Here is a 25,459-nt window from a genome sequence, read left to right on the forward strand (position 1 = left end):
AAACTGGCTGAATATCAGAATCACCTGCAGAAGCAAAAAAATAAATAAAATCCAGATGCCCAAGTCCCATCTCTGAAGATTCTCATTCAATGGGTTCTGGATTTCCACTATGTTTAAAAACCTAAAGGTGATTCTGATACGATTCATAGACACAATGTAAAGCTTCTGCTTCACAGGAAATAATACCAGATTATTTTGTTATTTTATAGTTATATTAACAGGTTGTACTATTGACGGATAAGTCTGATGTCAAAATACACTCCCCACTAGGGATAAAAAAGGAACTAGTACTCTCTACTGCCGCTTGGTGGCAGCACGCATATATTGCAAGGGCAATTATTGTAGGAATCCAAATTAATGGAACATTTTAGAATTGGAAGACTACATAGAGATCATCTAGTCAAGCTTCCAACTATTATAGTTGTGAAAACTAAGGCCCATATAAATGAAATGATTCATCTTCAAAGAGCATTAGTGAAAGAGTATGAAATAAAAAATATCTCTGAACTTTTAATTTAGTGCTATTTTTATTAATCTCAAGAATTAGCTCAAACTTCAGTGTGATAGATTTGGGATTGAATTCTTGCTTGGATTTACTGGTCGCGTGCCTTTCAGTAGGTTACTAAAACACTTTTAACTTCTCTTTTCACATATGTAAAATGGTGAGCCTTGACTGATATAGAGTATGAGATAGCCTAGCACTGTTCTTAACACATACAAGTACTTAAAATTTTTTGGCTCTCATCCCTCTTAAACAACCTCTGTCCTCTTAACAATAAAAGTGTCTTTCAGCTAGCAAAGCACCCCAGAGCTGACAACATTCTGGCAAGAGATACAGGATTCTTTTTCTTACTGGGGGTTCTTTATACCTGATATTTGAACTGCATTTAAACACGAACCTCTCTTGTTTATACTGTATTAATGGATTTGATAGATGAATTTTAAAAAGTAATATGCAGAAATTAAGCTGCCTTACTCTCAAGAAATATAATTCGATAGTGGTGGCTAGAATGATAAACAGTGTTTGGACAGGGAGTCCATTTTGGATATGAACAACCTGTACTCCCATTTGTTATTAAGAATAAATAGAATCCTTTCAAAATCTGTTTTAAAGGGCAGTTATTTTCTTCTGACTCATTTAAGTTACCTTCAAGAAAAAGACAATCTTCTGAATCCTTGTTTAAAAGGCTTTTAATATAAAGCAAATAATTTTTTGCAACATTTCCCAAACTTTTCATTATCAAATTGGCTGAGGCTTCTCAACGATGATCATTTCACAACAATATCTCCATTTTCACCTTCTTTAAATGAATTGGCCTCATAGATGTGCCATTAAAACAGAGCTTCACTCTCAACATATTTTTAATTTTGTATTCAAACAGTATGAAGAAAACAGGATCAGGGAATTCAGCCATAAAAGTGAATGGATTGCTGATACATGCTACATCATGGATGCAACTAAGTGAAAGAAATCAGGCACGAAAGGCCACATATTGTATGGTTCCATTTATAGGAAATGTCCAGCAGTGGCAAATCCATAGAAACAGAAAATATTATACATTAGTGGTTGCCAGGGGTTTGGAAGAGAGGGAAATAGGGAATGACTTCTTAAAATGGGTGTAGGTTTCCTTTTGGGGTGATGAAAATGTTTTGCAACTAGGCAGTGGTGATAGTTACACAACACTGTGACAGTACTAAATTCCACTGAATGGTACAATGAATTGTAAAATGATCAAAATGGTGAATTTTATGTTATGTTCATTTTACTACAATAAAAAGGAGAAAGAATTAGGGAAAGACTTTGGGTTTGGGAAAGTAAGGCGAACTGGTCAAGAAAAAGACAGCCCTACTATTCAGTTTTCTCTCAGCTCTCCCAGTGCATTAATCCTCAGCAAAAAGTAGCCTGAACTTGTAGATGATAGTCATTCAACACAGTCCAGGGAAAAGTAAATAAAATAAAACCCAACTATTCTGATTTAGCACATCTATGACAGGTTAACTTCCTGCTCAGCCACATGGACATTCATGAGGACGTTTCACTTTAGGTGTCCTCTACTTCAGTACTTGATACACACAGCTCATTCACACATGTAGGCAACAGCATTCCTTAATTCGATGGAATCTGCTGTGCTGGTTGTGATCAGTCTCATGAAAAGAAAAGGAGGAAAAAGCCTCCACATTGGCTTTGTGGTCTTGGGACGAAATGGATGCAGAAGACAGCTTGATTGTCAAACTGGAAACTTTTATTTTCCTTTTCCTTTTCTTTTTGTCTTTCCTCTCAGGTCTTCTGCCCACTTCCCACCCCCTTCTTTCAAACAGGAAAGACACTAATTAGCTGTTTTGTTTTGTTTTTTGGTAAAACAACTGTTGTTTTAGATTTCTTGTTGTTCTGTGAATGTTATTGTTTTTACTGCCAAATGAGCTTCAGTGGTTGATGTAGGGGGTCTCTTGGGAACTTAACTTTTTCAAGTTTAAGTGTAAAAGCTTTTTTATTTGAATTGGCTTTTACTGGGTGCTTCAAGATTTGCTCTTGGCTCTCTGACGGGGGACTGAATAGCACTATGTTTCCTTTGAGGTTCCAATAAATAAAGGATTCCATGTTCTCCTGGGCACTTTTTGGTGATTTTGCTGTGTGTGCTCTTTAATAGCCAGATGCAGATTCCAGGAAAATGACATATAAATGAATATAAATAATCTTATAGTTTTAGGATTTGCTTTGGCCATACTCCTGGTATCATTCTGCTTCTTGTAGCGGATGGCTTTAAAGAGCATTAGCTATGTATATATTACATATAATATAAATATACCAATATTAAATATTATATTGATTATAAATGTAATATATTAATATTTATATTAATGTATAACAATTATGTATTATATTAATATATATTTTTGCATAGCATATATTATATACAAAATATATATGACTAATGTAATGTATTTATATGTTTAATATGTTCATAATATTAATATGATATATCATATATTGATTATAAAATAATTACATCACAATATATAAATATATAATTATTATCTGATATAATACATTATATTTAATATAGTCTTTGTAACACAATATATAATGTATTATTATAAGACAATTATATAATATAAATATAATACATATATAAAACTATATATATTTTAATTATACATTACACATACAAGTATGTATAGCTACTTATAATTTTATTTACATAGGAATCTGTCCATCATAACAACTGATGTAAAAACATGCAATATTTTAAATCAAATGGGCCATAATCTTACTACCTACACATAACTACTTTTAAAATCTTGAACCCTGTCTAAATCATGCTTACATATCTCTCAACCTGTTTTTCTACACATCACATATACACACATTTATACATAATATATAGGTATACTACCAGTTTTCGGTTCAATGTATATAAATATATGATATATATAATTATATTCCTGTGTATGTATACAAATATAAATCAAAGGTATGTGTATATGTATGTATTTCATATGTTTATATAAATATACAAATAATGTATGTGTATATAAATGCATGACTATATACATACATACACAGAAATATACTTATTTAAACAAAAGGGACCTAAATAAACATAGTTTTCTAAGAATAAAAATAGTTACGTCTCACTGTTTCAATAACAGTTTATAGTTTTCTACTGTATGTGCTTCTATAATTGTTATGAACAATTCCCATTTGTTGAATGTTAAGCTGTTTTAGTTTTTTGCCATTATTAATGAAGCTCTGAAGAATATGGTGGGCAAGATTACTTGAAAAACTCTCCTAAAAGAAAAGAGTTCGGTATGCTAGGTGAAACGGAAACAACTTATTTTTAAGTGCGTGGTTGATTTTTGAAGTGTGCAATAGAAATTTCCAGGACCCATGAAAGAAGGGTGGTACATGTGTGAGAGTTATAGCTATATTAAGAGTGGATTGAAGATCTTGATAGCTTAGAACAGAAGCTGGCAGTCCTGTTGTTATGGAGCCAGATAGCAAATATTTTAGGCTTTGTGGACCAAAGAGGCAAAACTGAGGATATTATTTAGGTACTTAGGTAACCATTTAAAATGTTACCACTTAAAATGTGAAAATTATTCATAGCTCATAGGCCATAAAATATAGGCACCTGTCTGGATTTGGAATACAGGCCATAGTTTAATGACACACCTGACATAGAGACTTGTTTTTAAATGGCCATGACCACATGGGAGGCAGGAGATAAGACTCCATCCCTACTAGATGGGAAGTTAGAACTAAACCTATCCCTAGCTTCACCTTTAATGAAAGGGTGTGCCAGTAGAAAAAATATCTGCTGGCAAAGGGAGACTAAGACCAAATTCTCTTGGCCGCTGCTCTGGGTAGGAAACAAGTAGGAAATCTTGAGAATTTTGAACCCCAGATCTGTGTTCACAGTGTTTGGGTTGCAAATTTATTTGTGGTCTTGCAAACAGAAGCTAAGAAATTAACTTAAAATGCTCCCAAATAGGTGGTATTCCAAACACAAAGCTAAACCCTTTCTGGAGAGGTAGAACTTCAATCCAGGCCTATAGCATTCCCACAGATAAAGTTTAGCTAAACATGAGCTCATGATCTAAATTTACACAATAATGAAGAAATCAGCTACAATTGGAGAGAATCAGCAAAAACAATCAATACCAGAATTAGATTCCCAAGGCCATCCATCAGATGTTGGAATTATCAGATGCAAGGCAGAAAATATACATAAAACTAGAACTGAAACAAGGAACAAGGATGTTTTAAAAGACTGGGTAGTATCTTTAAAAATTTTTTAAAGTACATGTCATTGATAAAGCTAAAAACTCAAAGGTTGTGTAAAACAGCAGATTAATCATGGAGAAGAGTGAAATTATGCTGTTTTTAAAAATATGGCACATCAGATTTTCTGCCTAATTATATAAGTAGATTTATCTTAAAAAATACACATTATTTTAAAGACTTATTGGCTGTAAAATAAGTAAAGGATATTTCAAAGGGCTTCTCTTCAAAGAAAAGTGAGAAGTAGCAAAACACAGAAAGTCTAGGGGAAAAAATGTCAATATATACATTGCTATAGGGTGCACTAAGGCTTAGGCCAGCAACAATGTGGAGGAGCTGACCCTTAGATACAACTAAGGTGGAATCTTCAAAAAGGTTCAAATATTTATAACTAAAAAGATTTATTAAAATTAATAACCAAGTGTTTTAATTAACATCAGAAGAACAAAACAATAAACCTTGAGAACATAGAAAAAATAGATAATAAAGATATGAGCAGAACTTAATAAAACAGAAAAAAGTATCAAATTGAGGTGATTTAGTAAGTCAAAATAATATTCTTTGAAAAGATTTAAAAAACACACTTTGATTAAAAAAAACAAAAATATATGTAAATAATATACAGAAAGAATCAGGACAATGTTATAGCAGAGAGTACAAACAGAGAATATATGAAATGCCAGTAAGTTTGAACATTTATGTAAGGTGGACAATTTCCTAGCTCCTAAAGTTTACCAAAACTGACACAAGAGGAAATATATAGCTGGAGTTCTTTAACCAGTAAAGGAATTAAGTCAATAGTTTACAATCTTTCACCAAGAAAATACCAGACTCACCCAGATCATTTGGGAGGTGAATTCTATCAAACTTCTACTAAACAGATAACATCAGTATTCATAAAGAAAAACTTCTAGAGAGTAGCAAAGGAAGAATGCTCTTTTATTCATCTTATGAAGTCTATATAATCCTAATACTGAAAAGAGATTAGGAGTGTAAGGAAAAAGAAATTTACAGGTCAAATTTACTTGTAAATATAAAAGCAAAAATTTTAAACTATTATATTAGCTACCCAAGTTCACTAGAGTAAGAAAAAGCATGACCAAGTTAGGTCATCCAATGAATGAAAAGGTAGTTTAATGTCAAGAATATATATCAATAGATTTAAATCACTACATTTTATTTCTTTCATTTGTCTCTTTAAAAAATTGATAAGTACTTATATTGATCTCTCTTGTACTAGGCACTGTCCTAAGTCATTTACATATTTACTCCTTTAAACCTTCTATCATCCCTGGGGGAAGGTTCTATTTTGCTTCCATTTCTTAGGTATGACTCTAACACCCAGGAAAGTAAAGTAACATTTGCAAGTTTTTGTGGATGGTCAGTGATGGGACCCATACAGGAACATCCAAAGTCTGTGCTTGGAAACAGTGCCCCATGTTGACACTCACATTACAGATGAAAGGAAAAGAACCACACGCTTAGAATATAGATGAAATCTCACAATACAGGTTAAAGGAAAGGAACCATGCATTTACATTATAGATTAATACCCACATAACAGGTTAAAGGAAAAAGAAACATGTGCTTCTCTCAAAAGTTGTAAAGAAAGCATATCTATTTCTAAATATATTTCCCAATTTCTTTTGCTTGTTTTCTGATCTTTGTAGTACATTTTGCCATGTGGAAAATTTTAATTCTTATATAATTAAATGTATCCTTTTTTCTTTGTATCTTAGAAAGGTATTCCTCATGAATAATTTATTTCAAGTCTCCCAGGTTTCTGATACTTTTAGAGTTTCATTATTTTTTTACTTTTAACTAGTTGCTATATCTAAAATTTATTAATGATAGCCATATTTTCCCACTTTTGTTGAATAATTTTTGCTACAGATCTAAAGTGTCAATTTTATTTTAATCTCAATTCCCTTATGCTCTTGAATCTAATCTTAAGATGCTTCCTATTCCACTGGTTGTTTTGTCTATCTGAAACAAAATGCTACCTTAATTATAATGTAATTATAATATAATAAATGTAATTAGTAAACATAATACAATATATAATAAATAGCATAATATAAAATAACAAAATATAATTTACCATATAACAAGGTCAAAGGAGAACAAGACTATACAGTCATTAGAAATATCCCCCAAAGATATTTTATAAAATTCAATATTCATTTCTAATTTAAAAGAAATAGTAAAATAAGAATTGATGAATGCTTCCACAATAAGAAAAAATTATATATCTAAAAGAGAAAGAGGTAAATGATAAACTTTAGTAACACTGGCAATAAATGCAGGACAAGATGAAGATGTCTGATATAATGTTAAAGAAAAACTATTATTTTTTTTGTTTTTTTTTTTTGTTTTTTGTTTTTTTTTTTTGGCTGTGCTGCACAGCATGTGGGATCTTCATTCCCCGACCAGGGGTCGAACCTACGCCTCCTGTATTGAAGGCGGATTCTTAACCACTGGACCACCAGGGAAGTCCCGAAAAACTATTATTTAACATTGTTTTTGCAGTACTGATGATTTCAGTGAAAAGAGAATCTCATAGAAAAGAGTATCTTGTTCTTAATGTCTGTACACTTTTCCATTGCATGAACATAACAGCTTATTTAACCAGTATGTTACTGATCTGCATCTGGATTTCTAGGTTTTTATGGCATTTTATTTATGCACAATTGTTTCAAACTCTAGGACTTCCTCTTATGTTTATATCTTTTGAAAGAAACAGTATCTCCGTAGATGATTTATCTGTGCTGGCTGCTAACGGACTATGGCTACTTCTCAGTTCTTCCCTTTACATTCCTAGTCAATATGAAAACGGAAGGCAAGAAGGTCTTCTGCTTAGAGACTGTAAAGATAGGTCTTGGTGATAAAGTCTTGGTGTTAAAGGCTAAAAATATCAACCCAGAACAAATGTTTTTCCAGCTATAACTATGTGTGATTCCCTTGGCTTGATTCTGTACAGGATGTAAGACAAGACTGTAGGATCTGCCCTCAAAGTGCTTTCAGTAGGATGAGCTAAGTAAAGTATGGTGGCATATCTAATTCAAGACAAAATATAATGGCTACTTTTTCTCTCATAGCAAAACTTGGTGGAGTGAATGTAGAAGTCACTGTAGGCTTTTAATTAAAGGAACACAATAAATCTTGTATTGGAAGGTGATTATTCTGGTCTCTTTGTGGAGATGAATTGGAAATTGTCTAGAAGAAGGAAAATTAGCTTAACCAAAGTTAAACTCATAAATAATTGAGCATTAATTAAATATTTGTGGCCTATGTTTCTCTTTGACCATAATTTCTCCCAATTTATACAGCTCTTTGATACCTGATTAATCATTGTCAAAGATGCAATTAACAATGATTATTACTGTGTATTAGGTTTTGCCTGGGCCCTGAAGAAACTATCCTAAATTACCAGCTATGATTGTCACTTGATTTCCTCACAAAGAACAATCAGAACTCCTGGTCTTAAGTGGCTTGGAATGTGAAACTAAGAAGTCTCTTAGATATTATTAGAGGACCCTACAGAGCCCATTGGTGAAAGTCTGGAAAACATTGGGCTTCTTAAAATTGATTCTTGTAGTGCTTTGGGAAAGATCACTGAACCAAAAGGATAACGGTGTTTCTGGTTCTGTTGTTAGCCTTCTACATGGAAACATCACTGAAGCTTCTGGACTCAATTTCCTTCCTCGTGTGTGAATGTCACTGAAAATATCCAACTCCTTTCTATCCCCATATAACTTCTAAAACTAAGCAAAATGAAGACTCAAAATTCATTTCAAATAATGAAATGAATGTATAACATAGAATGGAACTGGGAGAATACCTGGTTTAAATTCTGGAAAGTATTAAGTATACAATTCTGGATAAGTTGCTTAATCTTGCTTAGTCTAATTTAATGCCCATCTCACAGGTTGTTATGATGATTAATTTAATATCTTTGTATAACGTACAATGTTATGTAATTTCTTCTTGTTGTTTTTCTTGAGTAAATTCATATCCTTAAGCAACTCACTGTAAAAAATAGTTACTTACTTGCTTAAATTACTCTTATCTTCTATTATCAGCTGAATTGTGTCCTGCTTAAATTAATATGTGGAAGTCTTAACCCCCAATACCTCGTAATATGACTGTATTTGGAGATAAGGCCCTTAAATAGGTAACTGAGGTAAAAGGAGGTCAAATGGGTGGGCTCTAATCCAATATGACTGGTGTCCTTATAAAAAGAAAATATTAGGACACAGACATGTACAGAGAGAAGACCATGTGAAGACAAAAGGAAAAGATGGCATCTACAAGCCAAGAAGAGAGACCTCAGAAGAAATCAATCCTGTTGACACCTGATCTCAGATTTCTAGCCTCTAGACCTGTGAGTAAGTAAATTTCTGTTGTTTAACCTACTCAGTCTCTGGTACTTTGTCATGGCAGCTCTAGGAAACTAATACAAGTTTTTATGGCCTCCTTGTCTCAAGTTGAAAGTTCAATATTTGGCATTGTAGCTAGGAAACAAAAATAACATCTACATTCCTTGTTATAGTCTTTCTTCCCCATTCTCATTGCTAGTAATTTCCATATTTGGGTCTGTTTTCTATATCTTGTAAACAGAGTGTTATGCTCATTTCTAGCCTTACTGCTAATACACAATAAATGTGCAGATACTGAATAGATTTTGGAGAAGTGCAACATATAGTTGGTACATGTGTGTATGTGTGTGTGTGTGTATTCATATAATTTATACTTTTTCTCTATTTTCTTCCTTTGGTGTGATCTAGGATTCTCTGCTTTTGTGACTAGTACTCTTGGATACTAATCCCTGAGTTTAATTCACCAAAAATTGTCAATAATAATAATAATATGGGGAAAGAGAGAGTGATAGAGGGAGAGGAACAAACAATCAGGCAAGGGCAATACTGTGAAGTATTAGGGTCTTATTAATAAGATTAAGTTAGTCTAGAGGAAATGACTGTAAATATCATCAGTGAGCCCAGTTGGTCTTTACTGACTGCTAGACACATCCCTGAGTTCTGTTCTTAGTCTCCAACTGTATGATTACTACTGTCTGGAAGTATTATTTGAACAGCTAAAGTCACTTAATGGAAAAAGAATATGTCTTTAGAGAATCAACAGTAATTTTTCTATCTGATTAAAAAGCAATGTTGACTGTCTGGAAACCTCAGTCATATTTATAAGCAGGAAAGCATTGGCTATTAAAAGTGGATGATGTAAAGAGATGAGCAGAAGCTTTGGCAATAGATATACCTGGATTTAATTCTCACTTCTACCACTTGGCAACTGGATAGCCTTAGGCAAGTTTCATACCTCCCTGAAATTCACTTAATTCAGTCTGTAAAATGGCATAATAACTTATTATAGCATCCTTTTAGGAATTTTAAATCAGTTATTGAAATAAAAGTGCACAATATATAGACAAGTATGGATTCCTCAATAGGTGTTTGACCTTTCATTTCTCCAGTATCCCACCCGCATCAAATAAAGAAAAATACTTTTTAAAATTTACGAATACTTCATTGTTCTAAAGTTAAAGCAATAAAAATAAAAATAATCAAATGGCCTACTATCATACCATTAGAAGAAAACAAATAGGTGTTCATGAGAGTTCCAAATTAGAATACAGGTTTTCATTAGGCACCTGTTTATGTATGCTATTCTGCTCTTTACAATAAATAATTAAATTTAAAAGACTTAATTCCTACTTTTAAGACTTTATATTATTAGTTTACAAATTACATATCGACCTATGCTAAATTTTATACTGACCCATGCTAATGAATTCAGTACAGAAAACAAAAAACACTGCACTCAAGCAAACTATATATATATGTATACACATATATATGTATATATATATGTGTATACATATATATATAACTTACATGCATTTATATCCTATCATGTCTCATAAAGCATTGTGGTAACTCACCAGAATACACACAATCAAATATAATGGCAAAAGCACTTAATATAAACAGGGCCAAGGAAACATAGACAGAAGATGAAGAAAAGATGAGGGAAATGTGAACAGGAGGAAATGTAGTTAATTGAGTTGTATGTTTTGACTTTAGGATTCTCTGTGGATAAAACAACATGTAAATAATTGGTTACAAAGCCACATTCTTTGAAGGTGCCAGACTGCACATTAACAGTCTGACACCAAGGGACAGCACAGGAAAACTATTCAAAGATAAAGATTTTAAAATCTTTGCAGTTTGAAACCTTTTAGAGCAAGTATAATGAGCTTGACACATATTTCAACATTGAACATGTTAATCACATATTCAAAGTATGTCTCAAAGTCATTGGAAATAGTTGCTGTCTCTGACCCTGATATATAAAACTGATCTGTGATGTGTAAAACTCAGGAGGTATTGATAGCCACTTTTTAGCATCTGAACAGGAAAACAAAGTTGTTTCGCAGTGATAATAAAGAATGAAGTAAATGCAAAAGGATACAAAAGACAAAGCACTCAGGGAATGTATTAACAAAACAAATCAAACTAAATTCTGGTGACCTGGGGCCTATGATTGTACACACTCCATGGAAATACCCCAGCCTAAATACTGGCACAGGAGGAAGGGTACTGCGAAGCCCATCACAGTGTAATCCTTTTAAATGTCCCTTTCAAGGTTGGCTCCACTCAATACTTAGTATAGGAAATCTTCCCATCAGGCAGCAACACTGGCTGCCCAATGATTGACCAAGAAATTAACACACTAATGAATAAATGATGCTAATTTATTTCTATCCCTGAAAATGGGCAACAGCACGCACTCTGTGTTAATGGTATGTCCTCTTTCCCACTTTTCTAAATAGCAAATCAGGTTTTTCCCTTCATTGCTTTATATTATGTGTGGCAGGCATGATGGGAAATGGCTATCAATGGTTCTGTTATTGATTTCTATCTTCATTTCACTGTAGCTAAAGAAGATACTTTGTATGATTCAATTTCTTAAAAATGTATTGGTACTTGTATTGTGGCCTAACGTATGGTCTATCCTGGGGAATGTTCCATGTGTACTTGAGAAAAATGTGTACTCTGCTGTTGTTGAGTGGAGTGATCTATATATGGCTGTTAGATTTAGTTGGTTAACTGTGTTATTCAGTCCCCCTACCTCTCTACTGATCTTCTGTCTAGATGTGTTATCCATTATTGAAAGCAAGGTATCGATCTCCAACTATTATTTTAGAACTATCTATTTCTTCCTTCAATTCTGTCAATGTTTGCTTCATATATTTGGGGGTTGTTTGGTACATATATGTTTATAGTTGTTATATCTTTTTGATAGATTGAACTTGTTTTCAATATATAGTGCCCTCCTTTTCCTCTTGTGACAGTTTTTGATTTAAAGTTTATTTTGTGTGATATTAGCATAGCCATCCCAGATCTTTCTTTCTTTCTTCCTTTCTTGCTTTTTCTTTCTTTCTTCCTCCCTTCCTTCCTTCCTTTCTTTCTTTTTTTCTCTCTCTCTCTCTTTCTTTCTTTCTTTTCTGTTACTATTTGCATGGGATATTTTATTCTATACTTTAACTTTCAACCAACTTGTGTCTTTTGATATCAAGTGAGTTTTTTGCAGACAACATATAATTGGATTATGGGTTTTTTTAAACTCCATTCTGCCAATGTTTATGTTTTTATTGGAGAGCTTCATCCACTTACTTTTTCAAAAATTACTGATGAGGAAGAACTTAATTCTGTCAGCTTCCTGCTTGTTTTCTGTATGTCTTATGCATTTTTTGCCCCTCATTTACTCCATTACTGACTTCTGTGCTTAGTCGATTTTTTTGTAGTGAACTCTTTTGATTCCCTTTTCATTTCTTTTTGCATATAGTCTATTGATATTTTCTTTGTGGTTATCAAGAAGATTACATTTACCATTCTAAAGTTAAAACAATATAAATTGAATTGAAACCAACTTCAATAGCATACAGAAACTCTGTTCCTATACAGTTCCATTCCTCCTCTTTACATTACTGTTGTCACAAATTACACCTTTATGCGTTGTGAGCCCAGTAACATTGATTTATGATTACTTTATGCATTTGTTTTTTCAATAATGTAAGAAATAAAAAGTGGAGTTACAAGCCAATAACACAATGCTGGCTTTAATATTTGCCCATGTATTTATCTTTACTGGAGATTTCTATTCGTTTATACAGCTTCGAGTTGCTGTCTAGTGTCCTTTCATTTCTACATGAAGGTTCAATTTGGCATTTCTTATAGGGCAGTGGTAGGAAGTTGTAACAAACTCCCTCAGCCTTTGTTCATCTGGGAATGTGTTAATTTCTCCCTAAGTTTTGAAAACAGTTTGGCCAAATATAGAATTCTTGGTGGACAATTTTTTTCTTTCAGCACTTTAAATATGTCTGGCCTCTGGCTTCCGTGGTTTCAGATAGGAAATTAGCTATTAATCTTTTTGAGGATCGCTTCTTTGTAATGAATTTCTTTTTTCTTTCTCCTTTTGGAGAAAAGATTCTTTCTTTGTTTTTTGGCTTCTGAGAGTTTGATTATACTGTTTCTTGTTGTGGGGTTCTTTGAGTTTATCTTAGTCCTGAAATCAGCCAAAGATTTACAGCAACAAAACACATACTGAACCAGGGAAGAGGCAATTTGAAAATGGCAGGAAAGCTTTGTGGCATTTTTACTTGCCTTTGCCACATCCACTCTTAGTGTAGTGATGGTCTTAAAGTGGTGGAGTCTTAATGCAATGACAGTCTTAAAATAGCAGCAGACCATGTTCCTAGTATGGGACCCTCAATCCTGGTTCAGGAGGGAGCAGAAGAGTCCCTACTCTCAGATTATTATGTGTATCTGTTCTAACCTGTCTGGGAACTACCTGAAGGACTGACACAAGATGCTTATCTCTGTTTTACCTAACTTGGAACATAGTCTGGGAAAGCAGTGGTCATTGTTCAAAAAAAGTGCAAGGTGAACTAACAAAGCACAGATGGCTGGGGCAAAAGACTGTGAATTGAAATACCATAGACCACATAAGATCCAGGAGCAAAAGTTGGGGGAGATTCTTTGGGAAATTAGAACTTACAAAAAGTACACATGTGTACAGAGAAATTAAGAAAGCCACATGCATACCCAAGATAAGATGCATGCTCTGAAAACACCAGAGAAGTCTCTAAGCGTTTACCTTGGGCTGAACCCTGAACTCAGTGCAGGTCAGCTAAATGTTGAAGGAGTGATCCAGCAATCTGCAAAATGGGGAGAGGTGTGTGGTTTTGAGTGTGCATGTGGATGTGCGTGTGTATATTTGTTTTTGTTTGTTTTAGGTGCAGGAATTCAAGGAAATCTCTGTCAAAACATCAGCTAAACATGAACTAAAGGAACAGAGACTTCAGTGCCTACATACGATAAGGAATACAGTCATTGCAAAAATAGTTTGGAAAGGTCCCTAAACAAACAGACTACTACAGCCTTCAACAATCAAAAGCACAGAAAACCCTGGGAAAGTGGGAGAATCTGATTTCCCTAGACACCACGTTATAATATTTGAATGCCAAATTTTCAACCAAAAAAATCACAAGGCATACAAAGACATGGAAAAGTACGGCCCATTTAAGAAAACAAATTAATAGATGAAACCATCCCTAAGGAAGCCCAGACTTTTCTCCATTGCATATTCTTGCCTCCTTTGTCAGAGATTAATTGACCATAAGTGCATGGGTTTATTTCTGGGCTCTCTATTCTGTTCCAGTGATCTACATTTTGTGCCAGTACCATACTGTTTTGATTACTGTAGGTTTGTAGCACAGTCTGAAGCCAGGGAGCATGATTCCTCCAGTTCTGTTCTTCTTTCTCAAGACTGTTTTAGCTATTCAGGATCTTTTGTGTTTCCATACAAATTTTAAAATTATTTGTTCTAGGTCTGTGGAAAATGCCCTTGATGTTTTGATACAGACTGCATTGAATCCATAGATTTCCTTGGGTATGATGGTCATTTTAACAATATTAATTCTTCCAATCCGTGACCATGGTATATCTTTCCAGCTGTTTGTGTCATTTTTAATTTCTTTTATCAGTGTCATAGAGTTTCCTGGGTACAGGTCTTTTACCTCCTTAGGCAGGTTTATTCTTATGTATTTTATTCTTTTTTATGCGATTGTAAATGAGATTGTTTCCTTAATTTCTCTTTCTGATAGTTCATTGTTAGTGTATAGAAATACAATAGATTTCTATATATTAATTTTGTATCCTGCAAATTTACCAAATTCATTTTTGAGCTCTAATAGTTTTTTTGATGGTGTCTTTAGGATTTTCTATGTATCATGCCATCTGCAAACAGTGACAGTTTTACTTTTTCCTGTCCAATTTGGATTCCTTTTATTTACTTATTTTTTTCTTGTCTTATTGCTGTGGCTAGGACTTCCAAAACTACGTTGAATAAAAGTGGTGAGAGTGGGCATCCTTGTCTTGTTCCTGATCTTAGGGGAAATGCTTTCAGCTTTTCACCATTAAGTATGTTAGCTATGGGCTTGTCATATATGGCCTCTATTATGTTGAGGTATGTTCCCTCTATGCCCACTTTCTGGAGAGTTTTTACCATGAATGGATATTGAAGTTTTTTCAAAAGCTTTTTCTGCATCTATTGAGATGATCATATGGTTTTTAGTCTTCAATTTGTTAATGTGATGATAAGAGACCTAAGACAGCTACAGAGGCTAAGTGACCTTTCCTTCCCTGACTGGTAGGTATCCTTGTTCTGCCTTCTAATTGAGTTAGTATCTGAGTAAAGAACTGCCAAGTATCATTTAGTTCACAATACACTGCTGTGGCAATATAGAAATGAATTTGGCTAAATGATTTGGCTTTTCCAAATTATAGTAAATGAATATACTGAATGAATACTTCAACTTAATGAAATGTTCTTAAAAATCTATTAATGTAGGCACTTCAGTGGAGAATTGAAAACAAAACAAAAAATTCAGGTAAAGGGTTGAAATAAAAGTACACTCAGTTGTATCCAGTTTCCTCTTGTAAAACTCTCTTTTTAATTTGAGTGGACAGTAAATTGAGAATATCTGACTTGGGCCTAAGGAAATCTAAGCCTTCTCAGCCACACTGTATTCTCTTATGTCATTTAATAAAGACACCAGTTGGGTTGCTGAAAAAATAGTGGGAAAAATCAATCCCTCCGATCCAAAGAGCTGCTCTTGAAAATATGTGGATTGTTGTAGTTATTTTGCTCTTCTGGCCTCAAAAGGTCTAATCTTAACCTTAGCCCCTCAGGGAGAGAGACTTTTTAAAGCAATTCCCGTATTACTCATTATATGACTGTTGAAAAAGAGCAACCCAGCTCTTTTCCTGTGCTTTCAACCAGTTATCTTATTCAAAAATCTGTTTGGATTGTTATACCTTAATCTTGCCTGGCAAGGGACTTATGGGAAGGTCCTTATTGTTTGAAAGTTTGGTGCCAGTATCTGCAAAGAAAGAAAAAAGTAAAGAAGGAAAGATGTGTTTATCAAACATCCCAATAGTGAAGGTGTGTGAAAGCAACTTTTGAAAAAGTTAATCTGTCAGAGTTTAGCCTTATTATTACATTTTATTTTATTCATTGAAAATAAATAATTATCAATGAATCCTTTCTAGATTTTCTAGTTTCCCAAAGTTCCCTGCATTCACATTCTAAGAGGAAAAATGGTATTTTAAGTCACTGCTCTCCACCTTATATTATTTATAATCACTCCTCATCACCTCTTCCCTCAAAGAAACGTGATCCTGAGAAGTGTCCTTTGTTTGTCTTTGTGGAATAAGTGATGGGGATGCATCCTGGAGACCTGTGAGATGTTTAAATTGTGGCATAATGAAACTAGGATGGAGAGCTCTGGAAAGATCTGGAAAGATGGCTGGTAGAGTATGGCCGGATGTGGGAGAAGAGAGATGTGCAGAGAGAGGGAGAGGAAATTTGCAGAGGGAGAAAATTAAACAAATAATTAAATAAGTTTTGTTGTGTGCTGTGGGATGCAAGCCTTTCTCTTCCCCTTTCCTTCACAATCTCTTTGTTAAAGACTGTGTTATTCATTAGTGTTACTAAGATAGGATTTGCCATTTTGTTTGGATACTGAGAATGGACCCATGGAAACAGTTACATTTGGGTTATCTATGACTATCTTTAATGAAGAGCATAAATATTGGCCACACTATCTATGCACATGCTATCACCATGCCTTTTTTGTTCCCTATTCATATATCTAAGTCCTCTTCTTTCTTTAAGGTCAACCTCAAATCTCATCTCAAATGTACATTTATTGATATATTCAACCCCTAATGAACTGTCCCTTCTTTGTCCTCCTTAGGCTCTGATTATTTATAAAAACTCATTTTTGAACTTAGAAACTATCCAATATGATATATTAGTTATTTCATCAGCATATGTTATATCTTCAACACAATTATAAGCTTTTGTGGGGCTGGGATCATACATTCTGTAATTTTTCTCAGTACTTACACTTACTTTGATAAAAAGCGCATTCATTCATCTAAGCATCATTTATTGAGTGTTCATTAAATATCTCAACTCAATAAATATTGTTCGAATGAATGCATGCATGAATGAGGGAGTATGCAATAGGTAGCCTAGTGTACCACCCAATATGAAAAAAACAAAAACATAAACACAAAAGCAAGCCAAAAAGTGGACCAGGACTTTCTGTAAAATATCCTGCTTTTTGTTGGATGATGCCATGAAAATGGAGATGCTCTTGAAAGGTCTTAATAGCTGACCAAGAATAGTAAACAATTGAAATTCTCTCAGGCTTATTCAACCCTATCACTAGACACATTTATACCTCTCAGGAATGTTACTAAAGGAAGAGATTAATAAAGCTTTTATAGATGAGTTGATAAATCTCTAAATATTTAAATCTTCATTTCCTCCTAGGTTTTCTCTATTTTAGGGTTCCAAAAGATTTAAATAAACTACAGGATAATTAAAAATTAGACATTATCTTTCTTACCTTCACTTTTTTTATGGTAAACACCTTTTTATTTTCTCCATAGTGCTGCCCAGTTTCCACCAGTACAGTTCTTAAGTGAATTTTGCTCTGGATGGTGGGATATATAAGATGTAAGTGAATTGTTTGTATATGTTTTAGAATTCTTCAAAATGGCCTGGCCATGGAAATGCATTGAATATTATTTAAATAACTAAAGTAACTTCCTCAGAATTATTATTCTATTCTGGTTAGGATACTATCTGCTCTGGTTTGTTAAAATTTCCCTTTAGAGTGGTTTTAATTTTGTCTCTGATGGGGTCCTAGGATTTATTGCCATACCCATCCTGCACCTGTTTTTCTTTGAATTACTCACCTTGCAGTTTCTGATTCATACAGGGCCTTACAGGTTAGTGACAACCTGGCCATCACAACTCTGGGAAGGACAGGCCTACTTTTCAGAGGTGTTGATGTTTTTTCTACCTGAAGGTTTTAAAGAGATACCAATCTTCCTCACCACCTCTTTTGGCCATTTTAATGGACTAAGCAGTTCCTCATGAAATTTCTGTAGGATATCTGTACCAACTTCTCAATATTGTTCCGTCCTGAGTCTAAATTCCTGGCCTCAAGGTAATGTTAGATTTCTAGCTCCAGCCCCTATTTACATAAGGCCTATACTAAGGAACAGAACCCATAGACATCAGTCCGCTCTTATTTCTCTGGATGTAATGTCTCTGTTACTTTCTGAAACATGCAGGTGTTCCTTTCTTTTTTTTTTATTATTATTTATTTATTTATTTTTGGCTGTGTTGGGTCTTCGTTTCTGTGCGAGGGCTTTCTCTAGTTGTGGCAAGCGGGGGACACTCTTCATCGCGGTGCGTGGGCCTCTCACTATCGCAGCCTCTCTTGTGGAGCACAGGCTCCAGACGCGCAGGCTCAGTAATTGTGGCTCACAGGCCCAGTTGCTCCGTGGCATGTGGGATCTTCCCAGACCAGGGCTCGAACCCGTGTCCCCTGCATTGGCAGGCAGATTCTCAACCACTGTGCCACCAGGGAAGCCCCCTTTCTTTCTTTTAATCTCAGCTATGAGCTTTTAACTTTTTCAAAATTCACCCAGAATTTACATGTGTCTCCAGTAAGAGTACATTAAATTGAGCTTAGTCTGCTATTCTACTGGCATGTTTGAGATCCAAATAATTTGCTACTTACTGGATTCAATTACCTGTATATTTCAGGCATCTAAAACTCACAATGTTCCAAATTTCCCTCCTTATTGTTAGTAATTTTCTTGGGAATCTGGATGACATTAAATGGAATAAATTTAGTGAGTGGCCCAGGAATGCCTGAACGTTTGTTTGTCAGAGTGGCCAGGGAAAGTTTAAGCAAGGAAGAAAGCCACGTGAAAAACAGAATCACATTATTATGGCTGAGTTTACTCCCAAGATTCCATGCAGAGCTCTCTGTAAAGCTGGGTTGGGTTATAACTTATGCCAGAGCTCTAAGTGGGGCTGACACCATCTCATGCCAAGCTCTCAATTCTGGGCTAACGTCATCTCTGGTCCACTGTATGGAGTGGAACTTTGGAGGAATGGCCAATGTGTTCCAGGGTGTATGAAGAGGGAAATTGTGAACATGACTTTCTAAATTGTGGGAGAACTACCCACTGTAAATGTACTTTGAACTATGTTGTTTAATTTGACCAATCAGATCAATGACTTTCCCCTTGAATAAAATGCTGCTATGTATATGAGAAGAAGAACAAAGCTGGTATAAGGAGATGGAGATACTGGGAGTTTTATTTTCCTACCAATTATCTTTTCCTCTGACCATGACCTTCCCTTTGAGTCTCCTAGACCTTGGGGATGATCCCAACCCCTTGGGTTGGGTGATGGCAACCCCATCTTCACTAGAACCTCTAAAGTTAACTTTGATTTTTCCCATTCTTTCTATCCGTCCCATGTATGCAGTCAGACATTTGATCTTGGACTTTTACTGACAAAATATGCTTGAATATAACCATTTCTTTTCACTCCCATTGCTACTGCTATTGTCACTGCCTTAACTAGGGCTTTAAGTTCTACATATAAAAATATAAATATCTATATATAAATAAAATATACAAATAAATATAATATTAATTCTGATGATTTTAAAGTCTTTTCTTGATAAAGACTTTTCCTGATAAAGATACACAATATCTTATATATTTTTGTATTATCTGTTCTTTTCTTAGAATTTTAGTCATATGATTCTATCTCTTGGTATGTCTAGAACTTTTTGATTGAATGCTGGCTATTTTATTTGGCTGTTTTTGTTTTTCTCAGTGGAAATGTTGTTTTGCTTCAAAATATTTTATTCTACTTGGAAGTAGCAAATCTTCAAATTACAATTTTTTAAATGCTGTCAAATATCAATACTATAGGTATCACAAAATCTAGAAAAATGACATTTAAAAATTAACTACTGCCATGTATCTCTATAAAACTTTTCCCCCACTCTTTTAGCTATATATTCTTCAATTTCCTCATATGACAGTTGATGTATTTTAGAAATAAAAATTTAAGAAATAAACTTTGTAGTTTATAGACATAGATTTCTTTTAACATGGTTGATTAGAATTTGCTTTTAGTTAGTAATAGTTTAGAAAAGTTTATTTCAGTTTCACAATTTATTATTGATAATGTCACATTAATTTTCATTGTTAAATTTGAGAAAATCTCTATGGATTACTTCTTCCTAAATATTTACTATTATAAATGCATTACTGATTTCAGTACTGCTATAGGTTTGTGCATTACAGGAATTCTGATAAAATACTCTTTCACACCATTCCATTACACACACACACACACACACACACACACACTCTGTTATTGATGGAGTATATTCTTGACGAAGAAAATTTCTGTTTTGACTAATCATTGATGAGAACGGAATCTTTGACTTACCTTTCACATGCCTGATGATTGAAATAATTTTCCACAGAATAGCTTCTGGCTTTATACTTTTCAGTTCTTTTTTTCTTCTTCAAATGCACATGCTTTGAGAGCTGTGAAGTGCAGGACGTGGCTATATTGTAAGGTGGTTTTTGTCCTTATGCTTCTGTGTCTTGTGCTAGTTAAGTCAGTAGAGTAGTCAGTAAGAGTACTGGAAGTTATTCCTGTAATGGGATAGTATTATAGTCAGTTACATATGGTGGTGTCTGAAAATCACATAATAGCCTCACCTAAAACATCTCCTTAGCCAGATTTCAAAAAAGCCTGTGGCCATTCCAATATGATCCAACATAGCGGAATATGATAGAGGGAAAATTGGCAAAGAAAGAGACGCTGGTCTTACCTGATTGAAGTTAAAATATCTCACTTTTGACAATTTTGAAAAAGCATATAATTACATGAACTAATTTCTAGGGTTCTTCCTAGGACCTAAAAAGGAACCCATAGAGTTGTGGAACAACAATAGAAGCTACTGTAATGAGAAGCCTGTGCACCGCAACAAAGAGTAGCCCCTGCTCGACGCAACTAGAGAAAGCCCGCGCGCAGCAATGAAGACCCAACGCAGCCAAAATAAAAATAAATAAATTTGTTTTAAAAAAGTAATACCCAGCTTTGAGGCATGAGAAATATGATAAGGAGAAATTAGCTAATGTTTTCAGAACTTTTCAAATTTCAAACTCAGTCTCTAAGATTTTAGCATTATATACAATATCGGTTACCTTATTAGTGGTTTGGGAAGACCAATTTAAAAATTTCTCTTACTATATTGAAAGTCACGGCCCTAATGTTTTCCACGTTGACTATATGAATGATGAAGAAAATTCAATCATGTATTTCATTTCCAACTGGACAGAAAACAAAATTTAAAAAAATGTTTGGACTACTGACTTTTGATTTCTTCTAACGCAAATGTATAGGTAATTTTTATTCCCTGATTAGGAGAGAAGTGGTGGAAGAGGGCAGGGTTAAGAATTAAGCAGTTAAGCTGTTGGTCCCACATCAGACAAATTATCCTTATACCTCCTGTCAATATTGTTAACAGAGACTGTTATTTTATTAATCCTTATGATCCAGTGATTCTTTTTTTCATGTTTCAGGGCACAGCAGGTGAGAGAGTGGATTTGTTAAGCTGGGTGGGTTTATCCTTCTTTTATGTGTTCATTCAATTTTATGTTCATTTACTTATTGTACACATATGGCAATAGAAGCTGCTAAAGCAATCATTGCTATTCTGCAAAACAACAAGGCACAGAAGCAGATGTCTTATTTCCGAGATTTCTCCCCCCAGGATTATTATGATTAAAGATCCTTTCCCCCACTCCCTGGAGAGGACAAGGGGCTGCTTGCTGGAGATTTTTTAATGACTTGGGGAAAGGCTCAAATATCCCCCCATTATGGTAATCCACCCCAGGGACAAACCACACAAGAATATTATGAATTTATTTTATTTTTCTATCCTTGCAAAGGTAATACTCAGCTCATTAGAATATGAAAAATATACTGTCAAATTTCAGAATTACATGGATGAAGAAAATCACCAAAGTGGCATCATATCATGTGTGTTATAGTTGTATTTACTATATTGACTATATTAACTATATTGTGTTAACAATAGGTTGTATAACTATATATTGAAAAGGCAAAACGCTGTAACTTATTTCAGAGAAAATAATTATGTTGGCAAACCCCAAATTGTACATTGTAGACGGGTCCTAGGAAAAGAAGATTTAATTCACAGTGGACAAGAGGTTAGCTTCTGTTTTCAGCCATGTGCTATTTCAAGAATCAAACATCATGAATAATACAGGATATAGGAGGAATAGTCTAAAGATGGAAAAGCACATTTTGATTAGGAAAGAGAATTTAAGGTTTAAGTCTTTTTTTTTTTTTTTTTAAGGAAAACTGCCTTATTACAATGAGATAAGAAAATTGTTTCCTTCCTTTCTTCCTTTCTTCTTCTTTTTCTTAACCATTTTTATTTTGGATATTTGACCTCTAAGCTGAGATGACTGAAAATGCCTCCTCTGGGCATCAACCTTTTTGAAAGACTTTTTCCCCCTACCTGAGGGCTATTTGTCTCTTGGAGGCATTGTCCACATTACTCACCAAGAGGCAAGCATTTGTCCTTGCACTAAATGCTGACATCTCCTGATAAGAGGGAAGCTGCAAAGCAGAATTGAAGGTCAATATGTTGATATTGCTCTCAAGCGCATTGATGTACATTTGTGTATTGGGGAAGGGGAGTGAAGCTTGAGAGTGGGCCAGTGGGGAGGGGTAAATATTTTGTGATGCTGTGTACCTAGGGGCTTATAAAGTTTACAGCTGCATTAGGAGGACAAGCATTACCATTAGCATGAAGAGTAGAGCAGATCTCAATTGCAAAAGCTTCTAGCCATACACATAGGGCAATACATAAATGATACACCTTATTGCATTCACCCGTTCACCCTCCCCTGTTCAAGCTAATTGGAAATTTCAATCCATTTCAGAGAAGTAACACAACTATCAATCATTTTCCCTGGCACGAATCTTCCAGGAGGAAGAAAATGGAATACACCTAGCAACAGAGCTCACACACTAGCCCATGTGTCTTAGATTTAATATCTGATCACTAGCTGGATTGAAGCCAAGAGGTGATTCACAAATTTGCTGCACATTAGAATCACCTGGGGATCTCTGAGCCCTCCCCGTGCCCAGGCTCCTCCCTAGACCTACTAAATGAAAATCTCTGGGGCTGGGACCCAGACACCAATGTTTTTTTAAAAAAGCTCTTTAGGTAATTCAAATGAGCAGCAAAGCTTGAGAACCAGCCCAATAACGGGAACAAACTTATTTCACACAGATAAAGTGGGAGCAATTCGTATGTTAAAAGAACGTGTATATATATATATATATATATATATATATATACATATATATATATACACATATATATATGTGTATATATATATATGTATATATATATATATATATATATATACACATTTCTTTTTTTCTCTTTATTCTGTTTGTGTTTCAAATAGGCGCTTTTTTTTTTTTTTTCCTGCAAAAATCTTTATTGTTTCCATTTGGTCCAAGGCTTGGGAGAGAGCTCCAGGGTGGTTAAAAAGCTGCTTAGTGGCTGCAGAGAGGGCCTTCAGGAAAAGCTCTGACGCCAGAGGGGCTCCTCAAAGGCCGCTGAACTCTGGAAACTCCTGTTCGTGCTTGAGGGTGAGCCTTTTAAAGAGATACTCGCCCAGCCCAGCCTGCGGACCAGCCAGCCTGCGGAGGTTGGTCAGGTGGTCGCCCATCTTCTTGATGAGTTTCACCTGCTCGTCCCGGAAGCGGCTCTCCCGGAAGTCGTAGGGGTGGGAGTCTGCGCGGGCAGAACCCGGGGCACGCAGATCCCAAAACGCCTGGTTCGGGTTCTTCTCCCTAATAATGGCGGCTTCCACAGCGTCCTGGGTTTTACCCCACTCATCTTGAGAAGGCTTCCGCGCATCCTGGAAGAGGGCGTGGCTGCAGCACTGGTTTTGCATTTTCAAGAGACGCTGGGCGCCCTCACACTTCTCCTCGGCCAACTGGCGAAAAAAGTGGCCCACACCGTCCAGAGTCCCATTGTTGCTGTCGAAATAGAAGCTCAGAGAGAGGTAAGTGTCCACAGATGCATGTTGAACAGGCGGTGGACGGCGGCCTCCACCTCGGAATAATTCTGACGAATCTGGGAACTCATGGTTGATCAGTGATAAGGAGCTAAGCTCAAAAAACGGTGTTGGCCTGTCTTGGAGGCTGAGGATAGCTGAGTGGCTGATTCTAAAGGTTGCGACTGGAAGAATGGTTGGAGGGTGGTCGGGGGCTGGAGCAAGGAACGTAGGAACGTCCCCTCTGCTTAGTCCGCTGGTCCTTAGTTCTGGCTAGACGTTGGCATCGTCTGAGGATATTTAAAATGATTTTATTGGTCTAGGATGACCAACCGTCGGTGTGAGGGGTTTTGAAAAGTGCTTCAGATGATTCTAATATGCAACCAATTTAGGTACCACTGCTTAAGCTTTTGAACCGCTGCTACTTATTTTAACCTCGTCTTCCTATGAGAATATCCAACTGTAGTTGAGGTTTGTTTTTTTTCTTTTTTTTAAACTGTTTTATTATAAGATTTGCTGTCTTAAATAAGATTGAATGTACAGAAAATCCTGGTAGTCCATCTGGTGTAGCTGGATACCCAGAATAATATCGTTAAGATGTGTACCATTTAAGTATTGTGACTGGCCTTTTTAAAACTAACATATGCATTGAATTAGTATGATCTCTTTCGAAGTTGTCATGTTGCGGAGCTATACCTCTAATCTGCTGCCATTGCTAAATATCTGGACATCTCTTATTAGGAATTGCTTTTAAAAATCTTTAGGGATTAAAACCAAGATTGCTGTATTATTTGTACTGGGACCACAAAAACCTCACAAAGTTCCCCCGCTGTACCTTCTACCCCCATCTCTAATCCTTGGCAACTTCTAATCTGTTCTCCATCTCCACAGTTTTGTTATTTTAAGAATACTGTATAAACATAATCATGAATTACTTAATTGGCTTTTTAAAATTTTTCCCTCAGCGTCATTCCCTTGAAGTTCATTTCAATTTTTGCATATATTAATAATTTGTTCCTTTTTGTTGCTAAGTAGTATTCTATCATAAGATTTTATCACAATTTGTTTAAACATTCACCCATTGAAA

At 35.0% G+C, this 25,459-nt stretch overlaps 1 pseudogene across 1 annotated transcript in view; it reads right to left on the reverse strand.

Moving 5' to 3' along the window:
* LOC309633108 (ferritin light chain pseudogene) overlaps positions 1-24,509 on the reverse strand; it is a 90,246-nt pseudogene extending 65,737 nt beyond the window's left edge. Inside the window, exon 1 of the transcript XR_014249589.1 lies at positions 21,494-24,509. The product of XR_014249589.1 is annotated as a ferritin light chain pseudogene (transcript). The remainder of the gene's footprint in view (positions 1-21,493) is intronic.
* Positions 24,510-25,459: the final 950 nt, after the last annotated feature.

Source organism: Balaenoptera borealis, assembly GCF_965194805.1.
Source record: "Balaenoptera borealis genome assembly, chromosome: 8".
NCBI classification, from domain to species: Eukaryota; Metazoa; Chordata; class Mammalia; order Artiodactyla; family Balaenopteridae; genus Balaenoptera; species Balaenoptera borealis.